At 44.0% G+C, this 25,031-nt stretch overlaps 1 long non-coding RNA gene across 1 annotated transcript in view; it reads left to right on the top strand.

Annotated features, from left to right (window-relative positions):
- Positions 1-291: 291 nt before the first annotated feature.
- LOC130526144 (uncharacterized) overlaps positions 292-25,031 on the top strand; it is a 41,331-nt gene continuing 16,591 nt past the window's right edge. Inside the window, exon 1 of the long non-coding RNA XR_008950664.1 lies at positions 292-2,002. This is a non-coding gene — a long non-coding RNA (uncharacterized LOC130526144). The remainder of the gene's footprint in view (positions 2,003-25,031) is intronic.

Genomic DNA, 25,031 nt, shown 5'->3' with positions numbered 1-25,031 from the left:
CTCTGAGGAGTCTTTTTTTTAAATTTGCCAATTTATGGTTTTATAAAGTTGCATCTGTAGAAGCTAATTTCCACCTCCGTTCAGATGTGCTCTCCCCAGGATTAGATTACCCATCTAACACCCACGCTCCACCCACTGTTGCTCTTATTCCTTTTCTCTTCAAACCAACCACCTTTTTATTCTTTTCATTTACCCCCCCCCCCCCCCCCCCCCCCCCCCCCCTCGTTCCACTCGTTAAGAAGGAGAATTATGAGTTTGAACTGAAGAATGCTCGGTAGATGAGCTGGAAAGTTCAATTAAACTGCAGGCCTCTGGGATTTCCTCGGAATGGCTGTCTTTGTGTTTGCCTGTTTTGCATCTTCTGCCGGTGTGTTTTTCAGTCGCTGCTCTCTGGGGTTATGCTTTTTTCTTATTCCCTCTTTCTTATTCTCATTCCCTATGTGTGAAAGAGAAGCCCACAGGTAATCACAGCTCCTCTCTGAAAACAACCTCTGCTTTCACACCTTAGAAAAAGACGGGCCTGGCTAACCGTTGTTCTGAAGGACAGAGTCACCCTGAACATTGCTGGCAGCTGATTCCTTTTCTTTCAGATTGGTTATGATTTAAAGACTCTGTATCAGTGTGTGTGTGTGTGTGTGTGTGTGTGTGTGTGTGTGTGTGTGTGTGTGTGTGTGTGTGTGTTTGAGGACCAGAATGTTGCTCGTCAGGGAAGATAGGCTGCACCTGAAAACACCCTCCTCAGAGCTTTCATACGCAGTTTGGTCTCTTCCGCCTGCTGTGGGCTGCAAGGTTCTAGGTGATGCAGCAGTAGGGCCTCACAGGTCACTGTGGACCAGGTGAGCTTTTATTTTCGTTCACTTTTGATTGTGCAGACAAACAGAATTCGAGCATTGGACCTGTTCCGCTTCCTCCTTCAGCACAAAGCAGATGATTTTCTTTTCCCTCCCTGACAGCAGAGGTCACGGCGCCCTGACCTGTTGAGTTAGAACAGCAGATGTAAACGCTGTGATATTCTCAGATAATTACTGAGAAAAGGGAATGAAACCCATCCTGTATTCTCCCCAGTTCCCGCTAAAATATTCTTGTCTTGTTGAAATCAAATGCATCAAGAGACAATTGTTTTTGTTTTTAGCCTCTTTAAACCCACACATCAGCAATTATCTGTGAAAGAAGGAAATATCCGATATCTCCAAAGAGGAATCTCATACTAAATGCTGTAGTGTTAATGAGGGAGATATTGTTGTCGGGATGAAAAGGAACTTTATAGGAATGGTAGGTTTTTCTATATTACAAGCTAAAGCACTAGCCACCAACTGGCTAGATACACTAGATAATTAGCATATTTTTCTCCAAAGGAGCATTTCTCCAAAGGAGCATGACATCACTGTAGGAGCCACTTTATATCCCAAATTGAGAAACTATTGCATATATGATGGCTCTATCCTTGCATCACTAATTCTTAATCTGCCTCGTAACCCTCCACAGTCCTTAATAGGCTTATCCGTTGTCAGGAATAAGCTAATTATCTGAAATATATGATGAAAGAAAAGCCGCTAATACCTCATTTTCCCAACAAACTGGCTTGAACAGGCAACATCAACGGAGAAATCAATGGCTTGTTTTCAAAAATATCCTCTTCAGACAAAAATGTTAATGAGATAAGACATTAGGTCTGCATTTCATGCTTCCATATATCGTCTAACAACAGGACATGAATATTTTAATCGTATTTATTCCATATTGTAAGACATTTCCACAGTTCTTTCATTTATGGTGTTTCATTAAATTCAATATTTCTGCATTAAAATTGTTCAGGATAATACATTTAATTGAGTGTACTGCATGTTCAGAATTGTCGGGGGGGTGTAAATATGGTTAACTGCAGCTGTTGTCTCATTTTCTTCTCCACATGGCCGTGGATTCAACGCCTTTCTGATGGGCGCTTCTTAATGGACACGTGCCTGCGGCCATGGTGACCCCAGCCCCTATCCTCCATCTGAAGGTCAGCACACTTAATCATTGCCTTCCCCTGTAGTTCCCTAACAGAACAGGATTAGGATTAGAGATCAACATGAGATATGTAACTGCCCCTCTGACAGGGGAGAAAGGGCCGAACAGAGGTGTGTGTATGTGTGTGTGAAAGGGCAAGGTTAACTCTGCACTCATGATGTTTGAAGCGTGCAATTGGGTGGGGGTGGGGGGTATAGTCTGCTGCACAGCCCACCTCTGAGTGGCCGGGTCATAATGTGAATATCTTTAACGCACACGTGCACAGATACAGCTGTTAGGAGCAGTTGTTGTAATACACAATGGCCACAAGGTAGCAGTATGTTCCGTTATGTTCCAGAGTTCTGTTTGGTTGATAGTAGAAGAAGACAAGTGCGGCTGCGTTGACGTGTGGTTTGATAACAAACACTTACCTTTGGAAAATCCAGACCACATCCTTCAGCACAAACATGACATGGCAGCAGACGTGAACTGAGCTGAGCAATAGCTGGGCCGCAGGCCATGGACGTATACACCACATTCATATCTGACAGCCCAGGAGAAAGAGAGCAGTTGGATGTAGCGCTTGGTAAATTCAATGCTCAATGGAGGACATGGTGCTCGAACGCAAGCTGAGAGATTTTCTATATTTTTGGTCAGCGACTTTCATATTGCCAAGGGATGAACCACTTTGCGAAGTGATGCATCTTTAAAAAGAAAGAAAACTGTTAACTTATTGGTAAACCTGACCTCAGTGATGCGTTTTTGGTTGGCATCGTTAATCGCTTTCAGTGAACCATAAAATAAGCCAGAAAAATAAAGAAACGTCACTAGGGAAGACGAATGGAAAGCACCACTGTTGATAAATGGGACTAGAGTCACTATGATATCAGATGAAGGAGCAAATGCAAATCTTATAAGCACGTCGAAGAAATGAAACAAAAGCCACAGATAAGAAATGTGGCTGAACCACTCTCATATTGCGTCCTTAGGCTAATGCAGGCTAGAGATCACTGGGAAAGGGAAAGTGCCTCAACTGCTCTTCTCTGTTGTGAAGGACATGAATCACTTCTGGGTGATAAATCCTGTGAAGAGGCTGGTCAATTCTGTCATCACAGCCGTGAGCACACTGTCTGACACTACTGGCTCTATAGCACAGAAGTATGCAGACGTTTCCAGAGGATGTGGAGCACGAGGTTGCACATACAGAATCCAGCTAAAGTAGGATGCACAGAATTTGGTGTGTGTGGTTTAAATGGGCCCAGAACCATTGAGAGATGGTCTTGGGAAAATAAAGAGCAAGCTAGAATGACTGTCTTGGCTGAGATCAAAAAGGTCAAGGAGCGTACAGCCTGGTTTATCTCCATAGTCGTCACAAAGAAAAAGAGAGGGGAGTTCAGAATATGCATGGATCCAAAAGATCTGAACCAGAACTTGAAACACAAACACTATCAAATACTCTCAGGGGAAGAAATCATCAGTGAAATGGCAGTTGCCACAAAGCTTGACTCGTCACAAGGCCTCTGGCAGCTCAAACTGGATGAAAGCAGCAGCAAATATTGTGCCTTCAATATGTCCTCTGGTTGGTTTTGTCAAGCTGCCTTTTGGAATAAAGTCAGTACCTGAAGTATTTCACAGGGCAATGGAGCAGATCATCGAGATCTTGGAGGGAGTTTGAGCTTAAATCGATGACATCATCATATTGGGCGCGACAGTCCCAGAGTACAACGAGAAGCTGAAGCGAGTGTTGGAACACATATGGTCTGGAACCCAAGGAGCAAATGTGAGTTTCGAGTTTAGGAACTCCTGCTCCTCAGAGACAAACTCTCAGCTCAGGAAAAAGAAGTGCCTCACAGAACATGCCAAGACAAAACAGGTGTGTTCCACCTTATGGATTGGTTAACACTGATGACAAATTCATCCCCGATTTGACTGCAAAAACAACATGCATCTGTAAAGTCTTACAATAGGACGATGCATTTGAAAGGACAGATAAACGTGAGGCCGTTAGGCCCAGACTGAAAAAGCATGCCTGGGTCTAATGTACGGGTTGTCCTCATCAATAGATGATGTTGAAGTTCCAGTTCCAGAACTGCTTTATGATCCAGGAAAGAACCTGGTTCTCGCTGACGCCCTCCTAAGGTAACAACGCCTACCTCAGACAAGTTGAGGTGGATGGCAGAGACACGGCGGATGACACAGAGCTGCAGGGTGTTGTTGAACGCAGCATCGATGAGGGACTGTTGCCATGAAAGGGCAGGTTTGTTGTCCCACAGGCTCTGAAAACGGACATGTGGCACTAGATATATGAAGACGACTTCAGGAAAAGTGCAAAAGGAAGGCGAGGGAGGCAGTCTTCCGGCATTGAATGAATAAAAATAGTGAAACAATGGGAAGCAAATGTATCTCTAGCATGTGACACACCTTCCCTAACCTTTAGCCTCCTCCTCTCTCCTCTCCTTTCTTCTACCCTCCTCTCTAACCCAACCTTGATGATGACATGAACTTTAAGTGCTCTTCAATTCCCTAGACCAGCAGTTACATGGAAAGAGGAGCTCTCACTGGTAAAATACCAATCTCTAAATGCATCGCATGGTGAACCAGTTGAGCCACTGTGTTTGTCTGCTGTTAACTGAGTGGTTTTGCCGGCTCCACCCGTGCATTCAAGCTGTAATAACAGCTTATTTTTCATTGTAAAACTGACGGCTGAATATTTCACCAAAATGCTGCTTTGCGCCTCATAAAAATGCAACAGAGGCTTTTTTTTGTACAATGGTGCCAGCAGGGCAACAATTTTTTCCTGCATTTAGATTTTTGCGGCGTTTTGGAAATGACTTGACAACTTGTGTTTGAAAAGCACTCAAGCGTCAAGTGTTTTCATGCCTTTGATTGTTTTCATATTCAGAGCAGCTTCCTCTCTTTTTTTCAGCTTTGAGCAAAGGTGAGTCTCCTCGTACTGATGTGAGGCTGCAATTGATTTCTACCTCGAGGCAGAGGTTAAAGGATCCCTGACCACGAGCAGCAGGTTAAATGCGTATTGACCAATTATCTGTGACATGGTTTGCATTTTTAAATGCGTGAGGATGAGCTGAGATCACTGAAGAGCTGCAAGTTTCTCTGGCTGAGCTGAAATTGAACCCAGACCCGTCGTTGTCTTCGGGGGGTTCGTGTGTGTTTCCAACACACGTTTGGGGCGCTTTCGTCTACATATTGGATTTCTTTTTTCAATCTTTGTTGTCTGATTCAACATGCAGATCAGCATCCAATTCCAATGCTAAGGGTTTTTTTCATTTTGTCTTTTAGAAATTAGGAGATAATTGCAGTTGTGGATGTCCTTAATTACAGTTTAACAGATAAAGTATGGTGTTTCTGCTGAAATGACTATTTCATACAAACTCAAAAGGTAAATGTTGAAGCATTTGTTTTGGTCATATTTGTTATACTCCAAGAGGATGAATTCTGTATTTTAACTTTGAGGATGTTATCAGTCCAATGGCTGTTAAAACGTAATTTCCAGATGTTTATTCTGAGAAAATCAGGTTTTAACCTTGTTAACACCCATATGGTGTTTACTGTTGGCTGAGTAAAGAAATCTAGTTTCTATTTCTTTCTAGTTTCTATTTTATTTGGAGCAGAACAGTTGTTGAAAAATCAATTCCTGATATTTGACTCTTGACTTTAATTCCTTACTCGGTTACGTAACATCAACAGATACACTAACAATGAAGGGATGGTTACTGGTGAAATATTGCCTGCTTCACTTGCAGCCTGGCTCGCCTGCTCTCCAGTAACCCTCTATGTTAATCAGCGCATCATATTCTTCCTGAGAAAAGCTTGTGCGGGGTGTGCGCGATCTCTTCTTCCCCATAGCATTGTTAGCTCCTGTAATCAAACCACAGACCACTGTGATTTATGACCAGTGTGGTGGAAAATAATGGTATGGTTCTAAAATTAGGGCTGGGGTTACAGAGTACAGGCTGTGGAAATGGGTCTGGGCCAGGTTTGGTGGGGATGCTATCAAATTGATTTTTTTTTTTTTTTTCCCCCAAGTTACATTTTTCTTGTTCCTCCTCTTCACATGAAGCCTAAATTATTTCAATTATAGGTAATCAAATGCTGGAGTGCTGCAGGTTTCCTGTGTCAGAGGATGGTGAATCCTCCCACAGCCAGTTTGCAATAACCCATAACTGCCAAGTCGGCCCAGTCGGCCAGCTTGTAGTCAGGCTGCTCCAGGCAAGGGTGACCACAGTCGGGCACCCAGAGGAAACGCAGGGCTGCACAATACTTCACACCACGGTTCCTGGCTCGAGTGGCACACAAGCTGCTCTGCCGGGGCAGTCGGGCTTTTGAGATTCCATCTAGCGTACATTTAGCAGTGCTCCAGCAGATGGATGAAGAGCAGGTTGCGTGCGGTGAATGTTAACAGCCAGGCTGCTCTGACGGGCATCGAGCAACCTTCTCACACTTCACCCGGGATGCTGCACCAGGCCTCCAAATGGTTTCCAGTCAGGCGGCAATGTGCAGTTTCACAATGGACTCCCATCATTGTTGGCAGCTTTATTAAAACTAAATGCAACTTTTAGCATAAACACAAGTTTATCTCGGCTAATTATTTTCTTTATCGAGCCGTTCAAGTGTACCTGACGTAGTTGTAGTATCATTTCCTCTGTATGAGAAGAGCCTATTCCATAAATCCTGTCATAAGCATTTCTTTCACACTGGTATTACACTGACGCTCTTTTTCATGAGATATTAATGCTCTTACTTCCATGCTTTTGAGGGGAAAAATGAGGTGCTTAAAAATGAGGTGCTTAAAAAGAAAGACGTGCAACAGGAACAAGTTCAGCAGTTCACTTAAGACAGCCTGTGACTCCTCGCTGCTGTGCAGCTGCAGCTAAAATCTCTTTTCTAATGGCGTCATTATTTGAGACTCCGTCTCACCTGGAGAGGAACACTCAAATTGAAATGATCGCAAGCGCAGAGGAATGTATAATAAGCTTCCCCTATGGTGGCGTGACCCCGGTGATGACTTCCACAGATGTAGGAACGGTGCAAAACCAGATCATGCTGGCTGCCAGTGTAACCCCTCTTTACTCCAAACAAACCACTATCTTCTAATAGCTTCATTAATATTCATCTGCAGACTTGAGAAGGAAGAGAGAAAGGTGCAGATCTCAGTTGGCTGCTCAGTTATAATAAGCTGACTGGTTTCTGCCATTTAGGTCGATGTTTTGACAGATTTCCTGACAGATTATTTTTGTCGAGCTTGGCCTCTGCCTGTCCTCCACTGGCACTGCCTCTGAATTTCTCTTTTCGGTTTATTGCTGTACAAAATAACTCCCCAGGTCCCCCAATTCCCCAGATCTCTGAGGAGCATGTGAGGGCAGCCATTTGTGGCCCACCCAGTCCATGTGGACCCGGGCTCTTCTGTCTTTTTGACACAAACATTTCAACAGTGCGCTGTAAAATGACAGTTTATTCCAAAAACCCTTTTAGGTTGTGACGGATTTTTGAGCGCTTCCACCGCAGACGGCGGAAGGTCGAGACAAATGGATCACACGCTGAGCGGTAATGAGCCGCACTGATCAGAACTCCTTCTGCACGACCTGGATGGGCTGTAATGTTTCCAAGTACTTCTGACACCACCCAAAAATCCAGCCTGGTCTGTCTGCCCTGGGTAAACAGTTCACACTTTGCTGAAGAACACGTGTGTGTGTGTGTGTGTGTGTGGTACTGTCCTATAACCCCTGGATAAACGGTCACAGACATGACACTCGGCACACACACCTATCTGACAGACCTCATCTTTGGATAAAAATTCGAATTCTAGTGTGTGTGTGCACGAGGGATTAATAACATCTATAGTACATTTTGTGTGTGTGTGCAGAAGGTGTGTGATGGGCTGTTGGGTTTACACACTGAGTCCCCCCTTCTTTAAACATTGTGACTATTTACTTTAGAAGATTGGAAACACCTCTCCTCCCGTGTGTGTGTGTGTGTGTGTGTGTGTGTGTGTGTGTGTGTGTGTTGTGTGTGTGTGTGTGTGTGTGGTTGTGTGTGTGCGTGTTAACCAATCTAAAACTGTCATTGCACTTTAAGTAATTTATATCAAATGGTGAAATTTAACAGTAATATAAAACACAACCCTTTTAGCTCATCTATGACTTCATAAATGCCAGTGTGCTGATGCGAAGGCTGACTTGTCAATGTTGACTTTGTGTGTTTGTGCGTAAATCTCCTTGAAATTAGTGACCGCGGACACAAAACTTGGTTTGTGGATTTTGGGTTTAGGCCCTCTAAGGAGATTGGCTTAAGCAATGTTGCAAAGCACTTGATGTTGCTTCTGAGGATTATTGCTGTGAGAACGTGGTAATAACTGAGGCTGGAGCATGTCAACACTTTCTCAATCTGCTGGATACTGGAGACTTCTTTAAACCTTCAGTAAACATGAGAAAGGTGGGAAGTGGCAGAAATTCACTGTTGAAATTCAAATATGACTCATCAAAAGAGCTTGGAAGGCTTTTATTTCTCCTGAAAATCTTTGAGAAGTTCCTAAACTTTTTGACCTTAATTCATCATGTTTGGTGGCAGCCACATCCGAATGTTGGTCTGTGGGGCGTGGAACTAGTCTCACTGATCAGATAAATGACCGGAGCAGTAAGTATACTTGGGGAAAACCAGAGTGCTATGCTGTCTTGGCTAACAAGACAGCATAGGGGCAGCTTGGGGACAACTACTTGAATGTCCTTGAGTGGAGCCCTGACTTGAACCTAATCAAAACTCTCTCCCCTCTGCTACTGGCCAATCACTGATGGAGAAGAATGTCAGAATATCTCCAAATCCAGATGTGCAATGCTGGTAGCATCACAAGTATGAAGACAGGAGGCTGTAACTGCTGTCACAGCTGCTCCAACCACTGAGTAAAAGGTCTGAACATGTAATCTGATGCAGAATTTGGATGTTTTAGCATTTATTTTGACCTGTTAACCCTGAGGATGAATCGTAGTTTGGTCAGGAGAGTCAGGAGACTTTCGATGAGCTCCATTTCCAGGCTGCGTTCAATGTTACGTGTGTTAATGCGTGTGTGTGTGTGTGTTGTGGGGCGCGGAAGGAAATAACGACTGTCCCTCTCTGTCCTCGGAATGTGTTTCCTTGAGGTGAAAGCTGTCTTCTTGAGTATTTGAAGATTGTGAAGCCGCTCTCTGTGGATATTTATCATTTCCTCGTGGATGTGCACTCGCAAACAGCTGCTATTTATCAAAGCAGACAGGGCAGGGGAAGCAGGGCGTGGCCGCAGGGCAGACGGACAGCACAACAGGAAATGGAAAACAAATGTGTAACCGAGGACTCTGGAAAGCCACGGGTTTTACAGGACACCTGCCAACGGATCATTTGCATGAGGGATGAGCCTTCTGCAATTACTGCACCATTAGAGTTCCTGGTTATCGCCCCTGAATGTAAAGATGCATCGCATTGACTGGATTTAAAAAGTGCTGGATTGAGGCAGCAATATTACAGCACGTCTGTGTGGATTAGCAACCATCTTCCTGTCTGATGGACAGGAACTCCTCTGAGAGCCAATAATGCCTGGAAATGCGTCAGAAGGTGGAGTTGTAATATTTGATATGCTAAAGTGCATTCCAGAGAATTAATTAGACCAGAATCTGTTGAGGTGTTTCAGTGTTGCTACGGCGATCACCAGGGCAAACTGGTTATGCTGGTCCACTGGTCAGGACAGCCACTCGCATGTCCTGGGTTTGATCCAAGCTCGGGCCTCGCTGTATGGATTTGAATGTTCTCCTGTGGCTTCATGGGGTTTTCCTGCTTGACTGGACACTCTAAATTGCCTCTACACGTGAGTGTGTGTGAGTGACAGGTGTGTGTGTCCAGTAAAGTGTCCAGAATGTATTCCTGCCTCTCCCCCAGTGACTGCTGGGATAGAGTCCAACCTCATTTGACGCTGATCAGGAATAAAGAGGCTAATCAGTCAGTGCTGAACTGACCTATTCAGAGAGCAGGACTTTGTTGAGGAAACCAGGTCACATTTACACACTAATGCCTCCTGAACGAATTGACGTGTTGCTAATCAGCGGATTATTTCATCACACTGAAAGCTAATGTTAAATTGTGAAGAATGGGAAACTGTTGAACGTCCTCACAGAGCGTCATTTTTTACTGATGTCAGGTACACGTAGAGACGCCAAACTATTGAACTATTAAATAAATTCTGATCTTTTCAAACGGCTGAAATTAAATGTGACGCGACAGATTGAATTAATAGTTTAAATTAATTAGTCAGGTGGACTCATTTGAATACATTTGAATGTGGCATGAACACCCTGCCATTTAAAGGCCCAGATTGTTTTTAGAAAAGAGGGGGAAAAAAGCAGCTCAATAATGAAAAGAGAGTGCTCGGTAATGGATGCTTTCATGGCCATTTTATTGTGCGAGAAGACTGAGGAAAATGTAATTTTGTGGGCGACGAGAGAGATACATCTTCAGTGCATAGCCTGCACAATTTTATAAATCACACTCCTCCATTGCAGCTTAAAAAAGTAAGTATCAGTATCCCGATATCATTAACATTTCAAAGTGAAGAGGTGTCGGTGTGTTTCAAGCAGAGAATCAAAGAGATACAGTGACTGTTCATATTTTCCTACAGTGTGATGCAATAAATATTTAAAATATGATGACACTCCAGAGAGAAGCGTGTGCTCTTCAGCAGCCTGGGGCAAATGAAGGAGACAAGACGTTTACTTGAAAACAACGGCATTTGCTCAGGGACAGAGTTTGATGGTGCTGGGAAATGCCGTTTCCATACAAGTCAGCCATGTAAAGGCAGAATGAAAGCTTTGACCTTTGACTGGTAGACACTGTTAAATATCCTGCTGGTGCCATCCACGCTACTCCCTGACAAATCTCCCGGGACTGTTTGGGGGTAGTAATCTCGAAGACTTGGCCTGGGGCATGAGCTGGCTCGTGACCTCATGGTGGCTCCATCCAGGCTGCTTTCACGATGCCATCATTCTGCTTGTTGTTTGACCTTCCCTGTTGTCCGGCCACTGATGATGTTCATGCTGTTCTTGGGAAATTATTTGAAACAAATTAAGTTAAAAACAGGTTTCATGTTGCGTATTGTCTTGCCAGTCGTCCCAGTATCACAGATTAAGGCGTCATTTCTGACATTTAGTTGGAGTATCTTTGGGGAGGCTGGTCTCGCTGTCGCCTGGTGACCCGCTTCACTTATGTGACACTGATCCTGCCAAACATCTGGTAGGAACACCCCCTGGAGCACATCTTACATTTCCCATCTACAGCACATCATTGGTGCTTAATCTAACTGCAGCTGTTTGCAGCTGTATTAGCTAGCTGGCTGCTGAAATAGCAGGAACAACCCCCCACCCACCCAAGTCCACCAACAATGCAGCCATCTTAGAATTTAGTTGAATAAAATATGCTTCCTGTTAAGCATATATAAAATATTTAACTCATGAAAGAAATCTAATGGAAGAAAGCTAATGGAGAAAATGCATCAAGTGCCAGCATATTTCCTAGAAAAGCAAAGAGGGAAAGCCTGCAGGGAAAATGAGTGACTGCAGCGTGTAGTAAATCAGTGGACCACCAACATAAAAATCTGCCCTCCCCATCAAGCAGTTCCTTGTATTTCAGTTGCAAAGTGGACGACACAACACGTTTTTTGTTCCTAGCGATGGCTACAAATCCTCAGCAATAAAAGTTGAGTCTTCCGTGTTACCCTCTATCTGTTTCCTGTTGAACAAAAGCTGTTTTTATGACTCGCTCCGTGCTTCCCTCAAATATGGCTTTTTTGTCATCCTTGCTTGAGATCTGGCTTCTCGAACTCGGCATCTTCCTAAAACATTTTAGCTACGTACGACGCTGTTTCCCCACATTTCATTCAATTGAATAAGACATCAAAGTTCTGCTGATGCTGATCTGGTCTTCTTTCTTCCTTCCTCCTTTTTTATTCTGTTCTGAGTAAGTTAGAAAAAAACCATTTGTGATATTTGTGAACTGATTTAAAATCTCCCCCATATCATAAAAATTGGATGCCCCCCCCCCCCCCCACACACACACACACACACACACACACACCATCCTTACCATTCCATCCTCCCCTCCATCCATCTCAGTGGAGCTTTTGCTAGCAGGGGTCTTGACAGGAGAGGAGAGAGCAGGGAGGGTGGCCTTTTTGGAGTAAGTTAGCTAGTCATCCAAAGCTAATTAAATATCGTTTTTGAGTCTCACTCCTCCCGTCTCTTGAGTCACTCCCGCTCCTCTAAGTGGGCGGTTATCTAGAATTGCATTAGCACTCTGCCCACTCGCTCCTGCTTTTGTCTCTCTTCTATCTGTCCCCTGTTACTCCGCTTTGCCTCGGGCTCCTTTCTCCCAAATTAACCTTTCACTGTAAAAATCAGAGGGGAGCAGTGCCCGGGCTGCAGCGTGCGTGCACGTGTCCGCCGGGGCCGACCTCGGCCCTCCGCCATGTAATTGTGAATCAGGACCTCTTACGAGCTCTGACCTGGAAAAAAAGGGAGGTTTCAAGGAAAAAGATGGATATAGACCCAAAAGAGCTGAAGTGACACCAGCCACACCGTTTCCACCCACGATTTACCTCAACTCAAAACATTAATTAGCAACAGTAATTTAGCGATTTGAGGGAGGACGTGTGTGGAGGCCTCGGGTGCCAACGCATAATGAACGCCCCATAAACCCTCTGATTGGAACCGCAGAGGGAACACAGGCGGTCACACAGGCTGGCCAGAAATAATGGCGCTTCAGGTGCAGCTTCAGCACGCATCCGTCACACGTTCACATTTGTCATGAGAAGCCGTTCAGTGGGAGGCAAGAAGAAGGATTTGGGTCTTTCCTCCGGGCCTAAAAAAGATTCTGCATGCTGCTGAAGGGCTGTTGCAACAGGCTGAGCAGTCAGTCAGTACAGTAGGATTCTAGGGAGAGGACTCATTCGCTGCTTGCCCTCATGGTTTTACCCATGGTTTTAATTTGGTCTTACATACTGTATGTTTGACCTTGTTTTAAGAGCTGTAAAAGTAACCTCTGCTAATTGATTATCATTTGCATATATAATTTTCCTATTTGTTTATGTGTCATCTGCCTAGTCTGAACATGATGCAGAACTTTGTAATTTATGGGTGTATTTTTAAAGTAAAATGGCAGAGCGGTACGAAACGGTCACCTGAAGACGACCAGCATTGCCTCTAAAAAAAATAAGTTCCACAAAATAGTTGTGTTTGCACTTTGCAGAGCTTTCTTTAGCACATGAGGCTATTGGTTGGGGGCGGAGAGCAGGGGGGTGGCTAATGACACCCTTTGCTTTGGCCCACAGACAGCAAAATTAGCTTATCGCCCCCTTTAATGTCAACACCACAGGTGTTGTCATGTTTCAAGCAATTCTCTATTTAATTAGAATTTCTTAGTAAATCTAAAGATGCCACGAATACTTAAACGTGCAGAAGGACACACAAAGAGGGAGCACTGTAGGACGCCGGGTCAAGAGACAATCTATCTTTTGGATGAAAAGCAAACGACAATCGTGCGGCACAAACATCCGCGTTATTCTCAGGAATTGATCGGTACTCTGCGCAACAAGGTCCCCCCCGTTCAAGAGGGACACAGAAAATAAGCAGAAAGTCAGACATTCATATTTCATTGGCGTGAAGTTGAACTCATATCACGGGTCTCCAGAGGAAGGAGAAGAGGACGAGCCAAGGAATCCGGACGGGACGCCGGTGGGAGAAGCGAAAGGCAAATGCCATAAAGACAGGAAGAGTGAAAGCAATAGAGAGAGGAGCACGAGAGGTTAATCTAGAACAAATATCCATAGTGACAGAACGAGAGGGCCGGATGTAGCCTGGATGTTCCTGAGAGCAGATAAGAGAGGATTGACACAGCAAGTGTGGAGTTGGGGAGTGAGCAGAGGTGAAAGGGGCAGTCAGCAGAGAGACGTGGAGACGAAGTCAAGAGGAAGTAGCCGCAACGTGCACGATGATTCGGTCTGTATCAAATGAGTCATTAATCGAACCGCTCGCACTCAAGAGCAACAGATAAAACAGATGCAGCGACGATGATGGTGTACAAACAAGTGAAATAGCAGCAGAGACCAGAGCTGCTCCTCTGTCGGAGGCTGAGCTGGACGTCGATGAGGCGGCTGGTCGAGCGAGTCGGGCTCTTGCCGCTGCATCCTACTGTCGTCAGAAGTGCAGCTCCACTTCCACGCGGCCTGTTATCAGCAGCGCAAGAACGAGTAAGGGGACGGTCAGACTCTTAAGGTCTCTACTCCAGGGGAGCTGGGCATCATCTGCTGCTCATGGGGAGAGGGCTGCCGCCACCTTGCTACACCTGCCTTGGACGGTGTGTCTCTACTCCAGGGTGGTCGGGGCGTGTTTCTTGGTGCTCTCAAGGAAAGATTTGTACCTTAAATAAGGACCGCTTGTTTGTCCTCCATTAGCGCCCCTCTCTCCCAAGCCATGAACCAAACCTCAGCTAAGAGGATTTAATGCAACATCTGAGTACAATGTACACTTTTGTTCCTTTTATTTGCATTTCCTAATGCACACTTGCATCCTTTGATGCACGTGCTTAAATCCACATGCTTAAATCACAACAGTCTACATGAAGTGCAACCGGTCCAAAAGGCTGCTTCCAGAATCTTAAACTGATATCCCACCTATGGTAACGACAATCCTTAGTCCTCAGTTCTGAGAACAGGTTGAGAATGCAAGATAAGACTAAATTGGAAGCAGCATTTGTATAATTCAGGGGAATGTAGGGACATTCCAGATGCAATGCAAGGAACCGGAATTCTATCCAGTTGCAGAAAATTCCCAGTTAGCTCCAGCTTTACATACAAATAATCTGCCTTTTCAGTTGAGTCACACTTCCTACTGTTGGATGGAGCCATTCCAACTTATCACACGAAATTGAAACAATATTGAATTTATGTTTCATTTACTCTCAGAATGAAAAAGAACTCATGAAATATTCAAAATATATTGCATGTATTGCGTAATAAAGCTTGCAGACTACACCTTGGGGAGCAGTAATGGACTGTTACGGCTTCATGGAAAAGGTAACTTTTTTACAATGCATAAATGAAAAGAATGTGCCTTTCAAACACAAAAGAAAGTTCTTTTCTAACTGAACGTATCTGTAATGAAGCTAAATCAGTGCACTCTCTCAAATAAACCCTTTCAACTGTGCCCTAAAACAAGATACTCACATTTCAATGTCTGAAACGTCCCATTTGCCGCATTGATATTGCGTTAGCAGGAAGCCCGACCCTCTGCTGAGCGGCTCTGCTGCAGCATGATCTCAGGCTGAAGACACACAGCGTCCATCAGAAATGAGCACATAGGTTTAACAAACTTCATCCAAACCTTCACTGATCACCCCCCACCCCCCAAAATTGTTGCATTCAGATAAAAAAATATATATCTATCCAAATCTTTCCTTTATAATTTCCCAAAGTTAGTTGTGGCGGATTAGAGAGCCAGACAGACAGATGACCAGATGCATGCGTAGCTAGACGGGCAGACAGATGCAGCCTTTTAGGGATGATGAGGAAAGAGGGGGACAGATGGAAAGATGTAGATGGATGGAGACAGTGAGTCAGGGAGGATATTGGAGAATTTGGCCTTGAGCCTGAATCAACACAGCAAGCTGACAGCTTTATCTCTGGGCTTTATTAACATGGAGAGGCACAAATCCATGCCTACACACACACACACACACAAATTGAGTAAACTTTCAGGAATATGTAAGCTGGGAAACTGGCATTTGTCTCAATGTGCAAGAGAGCAGGTGTCCAGGTGCATCATTTATATCAGCAGATGTTTGGAAGCACACACGCACATGTGCAATTATGATGGTCACCAGACAGAATTATGGGCAAAAAGACACAGATGTGTGTGCAGATCGTTGCATTAGTGGTGGACGTTTGTTTTCTAAAAGGGGAGAAGCAAAGTTCTGTTGTATTAAGCTCACACAGAAGGTGGAGCATTTGGCACCCGGGACTCACAGGGATTTAACACAGAAGCACCGCAAAACCCTCCATGTTTCGGGGAAGTTGAAGAGACGACAATCGAGGCGGGAGGGATGGAGATCACGGCGAAGATGGGGATCGGGTCCAGAACAGTCCATGGCAACAATCCCGAACCCGAAGTCTTTATTCAAAGATGTTTTAGTCTAAACCCGCCATCAGGGGGAGAACTGGGACCAATATATTTTACTGAGATGATCGTATCGCTGTTTGTAAATTCAACACCTAGAATTACAGACCTGTTTATCTCATCGTTGTTGGACATGTTCGTGTGTGTGTGTGTGTGTGTGTGTGTGAGAGAGAGAGACTTGACAGCTGGCGGACACAGCAGGCACCAGGATCAGTGTTCTGGCACAGTGGAGTGGAATCACCTGTCACAATGTTTAATTAACACCTTGGAGCACGAGCTTTAATTCAAAGCGTGTGTGTGTGTGTGTGTGTGAGACAGTTGAGGTCACTCATGTGGGGTTCTAATCTGGACCCGTATCAGGAAGCAGGATGTCTTCAGACGCTCCGATTGGCAACCCAGAGGTTCACCAGATGCACAGATGATCTTCTCTCTCTCCCTTCCTCTTTTTCTCAGTCTTTATCCCTCATCATCCTCACACACACACACACACACTGATCCACTCACACCTCCTCTCTCATTATCCATTAACACTGAGGAGGTCTCAGACAGCCCCGTCACACCTTGTATTAATTACTTTGATCTATTTTTACTCTTACCGATTAACAAGCGCGTACATGTTAGCACAGCTCTCATACTGGTCTTTCTTAATACCAAAGTTATTTTTTTATTTTTTACACAGGAAATGGCTAGCACTTAAATAGAGCTATTTTGGCTTTGGTCCTTTTTTTTTGTGTAATTTTTCCATTCTGGAAATCCTGTATTTGATCATTTGCCCTTTCTTGTCTTTAAATTTAATTTTTCGTCCTGCGTTGGTTTGACTACTTTATCATCTCTGGTCCTTTGACAACGTGCCATTAATCCTACCTACCACCCCCAACCACACACACACACACACACACACCCTAACAAACCCACCATTATAATCATGCATACGCAGTGTGTATTACACACACAAGGACCCCAAACCCCACAAACAGACGTGTCTACAAGTGCACTCCACACCCGCCCTCCTTCCTGAATAGAAACGCCACCTGGGTATAGATGACAGACCTGGAGAGAGATCCAATCGCTCTTCCCGAGTGCTTTGCGCTCATTTTACGGCCACACGGTCCAGCCGGTGAAGTGAAAGATGTAAAATGGAAAGCAGTTCTGACTTTTACAACATTTAGCGCAGCAATGAAAGGTAACACAATCAATATACAGTGCAGAATTGCACAGGCAGTCCCATACATTTTTATTTTCATCCAGAACATGGGCTCACAGAGCAAATGCAGTCAAATAGACAGTGGAATGGAAGAAACACCCGAGTTTCACCTTTAATTAGGATATGCTTTAAAACACAAGGTAGATGGAGTGAAACAGGCCTGCTCACCAGTCTGCACTGGGAGAAAATACTCCCATAGCTGTTATTTATTTGCCATTTAGTTCCAGACAGGCTTCTCTCCCTCTTGGAGATTTTTGGATTGAGAGCATCTTGATGGACCTGCCTGTTGGCCAGAGTTTTCCAACCGCAGGGCAGCAGTCGCCGTGCCAATGAGCTTTAGCTTAATTAGCACCAGCGCTCCCAGAGGTGAGTTGAGAGGAGATCTCGCTCTGGCTCCCTCCCTCCTAGCAGATTGTTGTCAGTCTGTCCAGGATTTGTGTCTTCACTTTTATTGTTAAAGAGTGTTGCATCTGTCCGTTCAAGGGCACCATTGATTTAAAGTGCAACCAGCGAGTACTTTCATAGCAACGATATTATGATGGTTTGAAATTAGAATTTATTTTGGCACGAAAACTCTGTTTCCTATTGCTGCCTAATTTTAAAAAGTGGAAGAAGGGAAAGCAAGGAGAAATCAATGCAGTCCCCAAGGGGGATAACAGGAAAAAACCAGCAGCATTTTAAACAGGCCTCTCAGTAGAGCCATAGTAATATGGAAATTAAGCTAACGCATCAGCTGATCCAGAAAATTTGAGATAAAAAAAGGCTAAAACTCTGTGACGGTGGTTAAGATGACAGATTAAATTCATTTAGGGTGTTGATGACTTTTCACATGAGCAACTTGGTGTTAAAGCATCCAGCTGATGACAGTCTTTCCTCGCTTTACAAAAGAGTTAGTGACAGCGACAGTGATTTTGTTTTTTTTAAAAATGTGTTTTTAGGCATTTTATGGCATTTAAACTGTAATTATGTTGGGGGAAAAATCCACAACAGACGAAAAACTGTCAAATCGATTAAACAAATCAAGAGTTGGGCCATACTTTCATGAAGAACTTTTTAATTTTCATTTTTATTGTCATCTCAAGACTTGTGATGTTAGCTTGACATTTATTTAACAGAGCTACTATTGGAAAAAATCCACAGAAAACTTTACTCTTGGAAAAAAGATAGAAGATTTTTTTTGCACCTGCAACATTTTGTGGATTCAAATTTCCACCTGCCAGGGAAATTGTCAAGGAAACACACATTTGTTGTGAGCAACATATGTAATAATGTAAAAAAAAAAAAGAGGAAAAATCTAAAGGGTGTTTCCGATCAGGTTCCGATCAGTATGAAGCAATACTTCAAAAGCATACGGTCCCTTTGATTTTATCATAGGAGCGAGCTACCGCTCATAAGGTGAGCAGTTACCCTAATTTGAGAGGGAGTCTGACCAAACGAAAGCTTTCACGATGATAATAAGAACTTCCAATTCAATTTTGAAAAAGGGGGGCTAAAACGCAGGAGGAAGTAGGAACTACAGAGATAAAAGGGACAAGGAGGCTAAAAGAATGAGATGAAATGAAACAGGATGGGAAGCGAATGGCGGGCAGACAGATTGCTCTCAGAACCATAAAAGGCAGGTCTTAAACTATGACCGAGGTCAACTCCCTGGTTTCTGAGCTCAGCCGCGCTGACATATTTACACCACTATCCTATCTCTTCTCTTTTTCAGGTTTCACTTCTCTGTTCCCCCCCTCCCCTTCTCAATGACCCCCCCTCCCAACCGATGAACACCACGGCACAACAGCCCAGATCAAAATACGGACACTGGACAAATGGGTTTTTGAACACCTCTGCAGGAAAGACCCAGTTAATAATGGAGCTCATTCTCTTGCCTCAGCGAGCTTTTAAAGACCAACATTGTTGCCTGTAAATATCCTGCAAATCTGACTTTGATCATTATTTTATATGGGGTCAGAGGTCAAGGATTTCGGTTGTTTTATTGATGTAATATGTCGTAAATGGCTTTCCTTTGCTCACTAGCTGTGTACATCTAATTTGACATCAAAAGATGCCCATAAACCATGGAAAACACAAAATCAACCCCAAAATGCTGCTTTTTAACCCACTGCTGTAACTTTCAGCCTGACGCGATCATTGATAGAAGCATTCGACTGCCAGCAGATTCAGTTAATTACTTTTGTTTTGTCCATTGTGAGTCCACCTTTTAATTAAGTGTTAAAAGAAACCACAGATGATTTCCCATATTGTTCCTATAACATCTCTTAATTCTAGCTTCATAATTACACATGTTAAATGTAATTTTAATGGAAAAATGCCAGCTGCTGCATCGCTAGCGGCCTTTCTGTTATTACCACGTTTAATCGTTAAGTTGAATTAATTTCGGGTGCACTGAATGACAGAAGGGCTAAAGGTATATTTGTCCTGGGAGGTGAACAGAGCAGACAGAGACAAAGTTCCAACTTTCCATCATTGATCAGAGACAGCAGGCAAGCGACTCTGACCTTTACCTCAGCTCGGAAAGACTGATTAGGAATTTCCCACATTTAAACAACAACATACTTGGAAATAGGCTGTAAATAATCCTAGAATGTCCACATTTAACATCTGATTTCATCCCGATTACCCACTATCAGCCTTGTATCCATAGTGACGCTATAACAACACATGCCTTCTTATTGTCATGTGGGCAACACAAATATTATTACGCTATAATTATCACACGATTACAGCCTGTGTAATGGTGATTTTATGCATGAATCCCTTGATAGAAAACATGGTTGTCCCCTGGAGACGTCCTGCTGACTCTGAGCCTCCTGCCTTGGTCACCAGTACCACCACTCCCAAACTGTGCTGCCAGAGGACAAATGAGCCCATTTGGCTGTTGGTGAGACGACAGGGACGGTGTGGAGCGCTGAGAGGACTCGATGAGTCTCTTCAGTTACGTCGCCACTTGTACCTCCTTGTTTCTCTTTTCCATCTCGTTGCCACTCTGTCTCCTGTGGAACCGGAGGTTCACACTGGGATGGTCTGGTGAAGGAGAGTCAGCTGTGGTGGTTTTGGAGCCTCTACTGGGGGAGTCCCTCAGGAGTTCCCAGTATCCTCTCGGAGGAGGAGCTGTTGGAGGTGGTCAGGGACAGCACCGTCGGGTCTTTTGTGTCTGCTTTGGCTTGTCTCCCCCCCCCCCCCCCTCTCTATCCCAGCTTCTGACACTTGACCATCAGTCAGTTTGCTCAAAGGCTCTGTCGGACATCCGGCGGTGAGAAATCAGCAGAGGAAAACGGTGACGGCGTTGTGAAACATGGAAAAGGCAACAAAGCAGCGGAGCACAAGACGGAGTATGCGCAATAGAAGGGGGGGGGGGCAGGCTAGTGGTTATAGGTGAGCACAGGGCACCTGTACGTGCACCTGTGTCACTGAGCATCGATTCGTTTGGTCCTACAGCTGGTCCGCATATCCCAGAAGGCCGTGCATGAGTGGGCAAGCGGCTGGTCCCTGGAGACAATGACAACAGCAGTCCCATTGTTTCCACTGTGATATATTGCCAGGAACCACCCCCCCCCCCCCCCCCCCCTTCCCCCAGGGAAAGAACCACTTATTTAGACATCAAATTAAGACACACACACACACACTCATTGTGGTGTGTGTGTGTGTGGGGGGGGGCAGTAATGAAATAGAATCTCACCACAGGCTTGCAAAATAATTCAGTGCACTATTTCACACACTACAGAATGTAAACACACCGACATGCCAACAAAGCACAAGAGGAAATGCTTTTTACTTGAAGGGCATCAAACAATTACCTCATCTGCCGCGGAAGGAAAGTGCTGACTCGTGGATTTCACAGCGCCATAAGGATATTATATGGGCCCGCTCTGGATGGACACGCGTGCAGTAAAGAGGCTGCAGAGCTGAACACATTGTTTGTGGGAGAGCAACACCCATAGCGTCCCCTCACCCGGTCCTCCAGTCAGTGTCATAACGCCAACGATCCGCCCCGCTCGCTCACCTTCACAGTCAATTTAGCACACACACCTTAAATCCCCTGTCACTGTCCTGCCCCACCCTAAGACGCATCGATGTAGCCTCTCTGTTCCCCTCAAAAACAGAGCAGCACATCGGAATTCTCTCTTTCCTCCCAACACGTTTTAATTTAGCGTCACAGCACAGAACCCTCTGGAGAGCACGTCGCCCTCTGTTTATGCCATCGTCGTCTTTTCATTACAAATCTTCAACTTTACATTCATTCACAGCTTTTTTGTTTCCTTTTTTTTTTTAATTATTACTTTAGGCCTGTTTTTTATTAAATTGGCAGAGTTGGTATAATTGCATGGGAAAAAAAGGAATTTTCTCCAGCATATTAATTTGTGAATATTAAAAAGTCAAAGCCCACTTCAGAAGTGTAATTTAAAACACGCGGGAACCGCGACGGCCCAAGGCAGAAATTTCATTTTCAACTTCAAGGAGCCCATCCTGACCAAATTATTGGAGTCACCGTAGACAAGTTTGGTTTACCAGCTCACGGAGAAGAATGGGAACAGACTCGAGCTGTAGTTTTTAATTCTTTTCCAATGTGATGAGCACTTTGTGTCTCCCGGATTCTTATCATATCTGTCAAGTGTTCAGTTGTCCTTCTAATCCTGAAATTTATGGTTGACTGACCTCATTGGTGTGTTTCAAAGAGTGCTAGTGCGGCTGAGTAACATTGCGCGTCACCATTCATGTAAGTCTGTGTGACTCTGTGCACACGTGAGTGTACTCGGAGGTCTTACAGGGTGCCGCTGAGTCAGCACTCCCCAGGATCAAGAGGGAATTAAAGGTTCCACATGTTCACTGTCTCTATCTCACTGCTGCCAACTTAGCCACGAGTGTGTATGCCAATATGGACACTATCTCTCTGAGGTACACAAGAACAAAACTGCTCACGCACACACACACGCGCACACACACACACACACACACACACTAGCCCTTCTGGAGCATACACCTAATGGAAATGGGATTAGATTTAGCGAGTTATTACAGGAAAGTGGTGTGTAGTTCTTAGTTCTCATAGGTCACACTGTCCTTATTGACATGTTGCATTACTGTTTGAGAGAGAGGAATCGTGTGTGTGTGTGTGGTGTGTGTGTGTGTGTACATGTGCAGTAGAGACACTTTTAGAGTTAATAGCGGCATCGCTCTGTACAAAGGAAATCAATGCAGTGCTGCATCATTAAAGGAAAAACAAGTTTCTGCTCTGTGAATAATTCCCCTTTGACTTTTTCTTAATGGTAGATGTTAGACAAAATGGTAGTTTGCAATTGGCAGAGCCAGACGGGACCTAAGTCGTGATTTTAACTACTTGTTTTGCACGTTCTGCATTGTTGAAGAATGCGCCAGATGGACATTCTAACGATGTTAACGTGATTCTCATCAGGCATGTGTTCAAATAAATTGGTCACAAAAGCAGCAAGATTCTGAGGGAATTCGGGGCAATTCAGGCTCAGGAAATACCCATTAACATCTGTGTGAGGCAGCCATTATCATCGCATTTGTTTAGCTGTGCTGTGCTTGCCTGCAGAACATATAATGCTCCTTTTGATGCATTTACCTCTCGGCATCTCTAGTAAAAAGAGAAATGTTTAATAACAATGGATGTAGTTTGCAGTAAGAGTCTATTATTCAGCTCTTTTGGAGTAAATTACACTGGTTTTGAAGTCTTTTCCCACATGATAGTTTTCTGATTTTGAACAGCTGTTAATTGGAAGATCTCTGCATGATCCATCTTAATGAAGCAATCTAGTTTGTGGGGTGTGTATATATGAGAGATTTGTGTGTTTGTTCAGTGTGTGCAGGGTGTTGTGAGACCAATAATTTTGAATAATTGTAAAAATCTGCCAGTGTGTAAAAACACGCCTCTCCCCAATGAAAGGTGTTTTCATATTTAAGCTGTATGTGTGAAACCTGTGGTGTGATCTGTGATGTAAACAGTGATCATTAGCTTAGCAACAAACACAGGATTCACACTGTGTCCACGCCGCTAGGGAGCACGTATACACACACACACGACATATGCAGTAAACACATAGATAAATTAGCACATACTCAAGCCAGTCTCTGTTCCTCTATGACAACTGCGACTGTTGTGTGTGTGTGTGTGTGAGAGAGAGAGAGAGCTCATACATTTATTTTTCTTGTGCTTGTTCAAAGGCTGCTATTGCTGTGTAAAGGAATGGAAGCCCTAAATTAATGAGGATTTTGACCTCTAAGACAGTAAAATTGGACAAATCAAATTGAAAACATTGGTGTCATGTCTGCAACTGCTCCATCATGATTTTTTTTTTTTGGGGGGGGGGGTTAAATTGAAATTAAAAACCCTGAGGAAGACTCTTTCCCCAACAAAGTGAACGGCAGTGCAAGAAGTTACATGAGTTTTTCTTCCCTAAAACTTTACTGACAAAAGTATTTCACCGCTTCTTTTGCCTCATTTAACAAAACATTATTTTTAATGGTGTTGTAGATACATTCAGTGAAGTAAATCAATGGTGAACTTCAACTCTTTTAATGTTTTTCTTTCTCCCAAACATTATGGAAAATACCTATGGTCTGTTTACAACATTATTTGATATGGTGACCTGTCTGGCTGACTAGAGAGAGAAAGAAATGGATGGATAGATGGATAGATGGATAGATATCTTTTTGTAGACATACATATTCCCTCTGCACTGAACAGAAGAGGAAAAGCAAAACAGGGAGAATATGAAAACATGGGGCGGAAGGTGGCGACGAAAGGGAGGTTGAGGTAATCAATCCTCGCCTGCGCACAGGCGCAGCCCATTTTTCAACCCCTTGTTTAGCAACCTGTGGAGCTGCACAGTGGAACACAACACAGCGCCTTCCTGAACACCCTCTCTGTCCTCCAGAAGACAGCCTTCCTTTCTCTCTTTATTGATATTCCACTTCCCTAAATACAGACCAATCTGTCTCTTCTGACGTGCAGTTAAAGATGTGGTCACACACACTTCCAGCACGGGTCTGGAGAGGACTGGCTGGATAGAAAAGGAGATAGTGGAAAAGGAAAGCTGGAAGGAAGAGGAGAGACAGAGGGAGGGGGGTTTCAGAAGAAGGTGAAGAGGATGTGAAGAGGAGACACACAATCTGGAGTGATTGAGAGGCAATCTGCACGCCATCCTCACAAGAGAGAATAAAGGGATTTTCTCTTTCTCACAATTTTCTGCTTTCTCTTATATTACTGTGACACGACCCCCCCCCCCCACACACACACACACACACATTTTTCTCGCCCTCTCACTCGACTGACCTTCACCCTGTCCCTTTTTTTGTTAAGGATCTGATTACTAAGTGCTCAAGATCACTTTATCTACCAGCAATGGAAAAAACATCACAGACCAGGAGAATTTAACACACAAAAAAAGTGGAATTTTCCAATAAAATTAAAAATTTCCCCCATGTAATAAACAGCTTTAAAAGCATCTATATGTTGTATCTATATGCCATAGGGGTTTAGGATTATTGCTCACTGAAGTGACAGAAACAAAAATCACTATGGTGTCAAAATGCCACATTCACAGTAATGTAGTTAGAGTTTAAATGTGCACTATATCTACCGGTCTCCCACATATTTCTTGTGC

Source organism: Takifugu flavidus, chromosome 5 (genome assembly GCF_003711565.1).
Source record: "Takifugu flavidus isolate HTHZ2018 chromosome 5, ASM371156v2, whole genome shotgun sequence".
Taxonomy (NCBI): Eukaryota; Metazoa; Chordata; class Actinopteri; order Tetraodontiformes; family Tetraodontidae; genus Takifugu; species Takifugu flavidus.
This window is presented reverse-complemented; position numbering and strand designations above follow the sequence as displayed.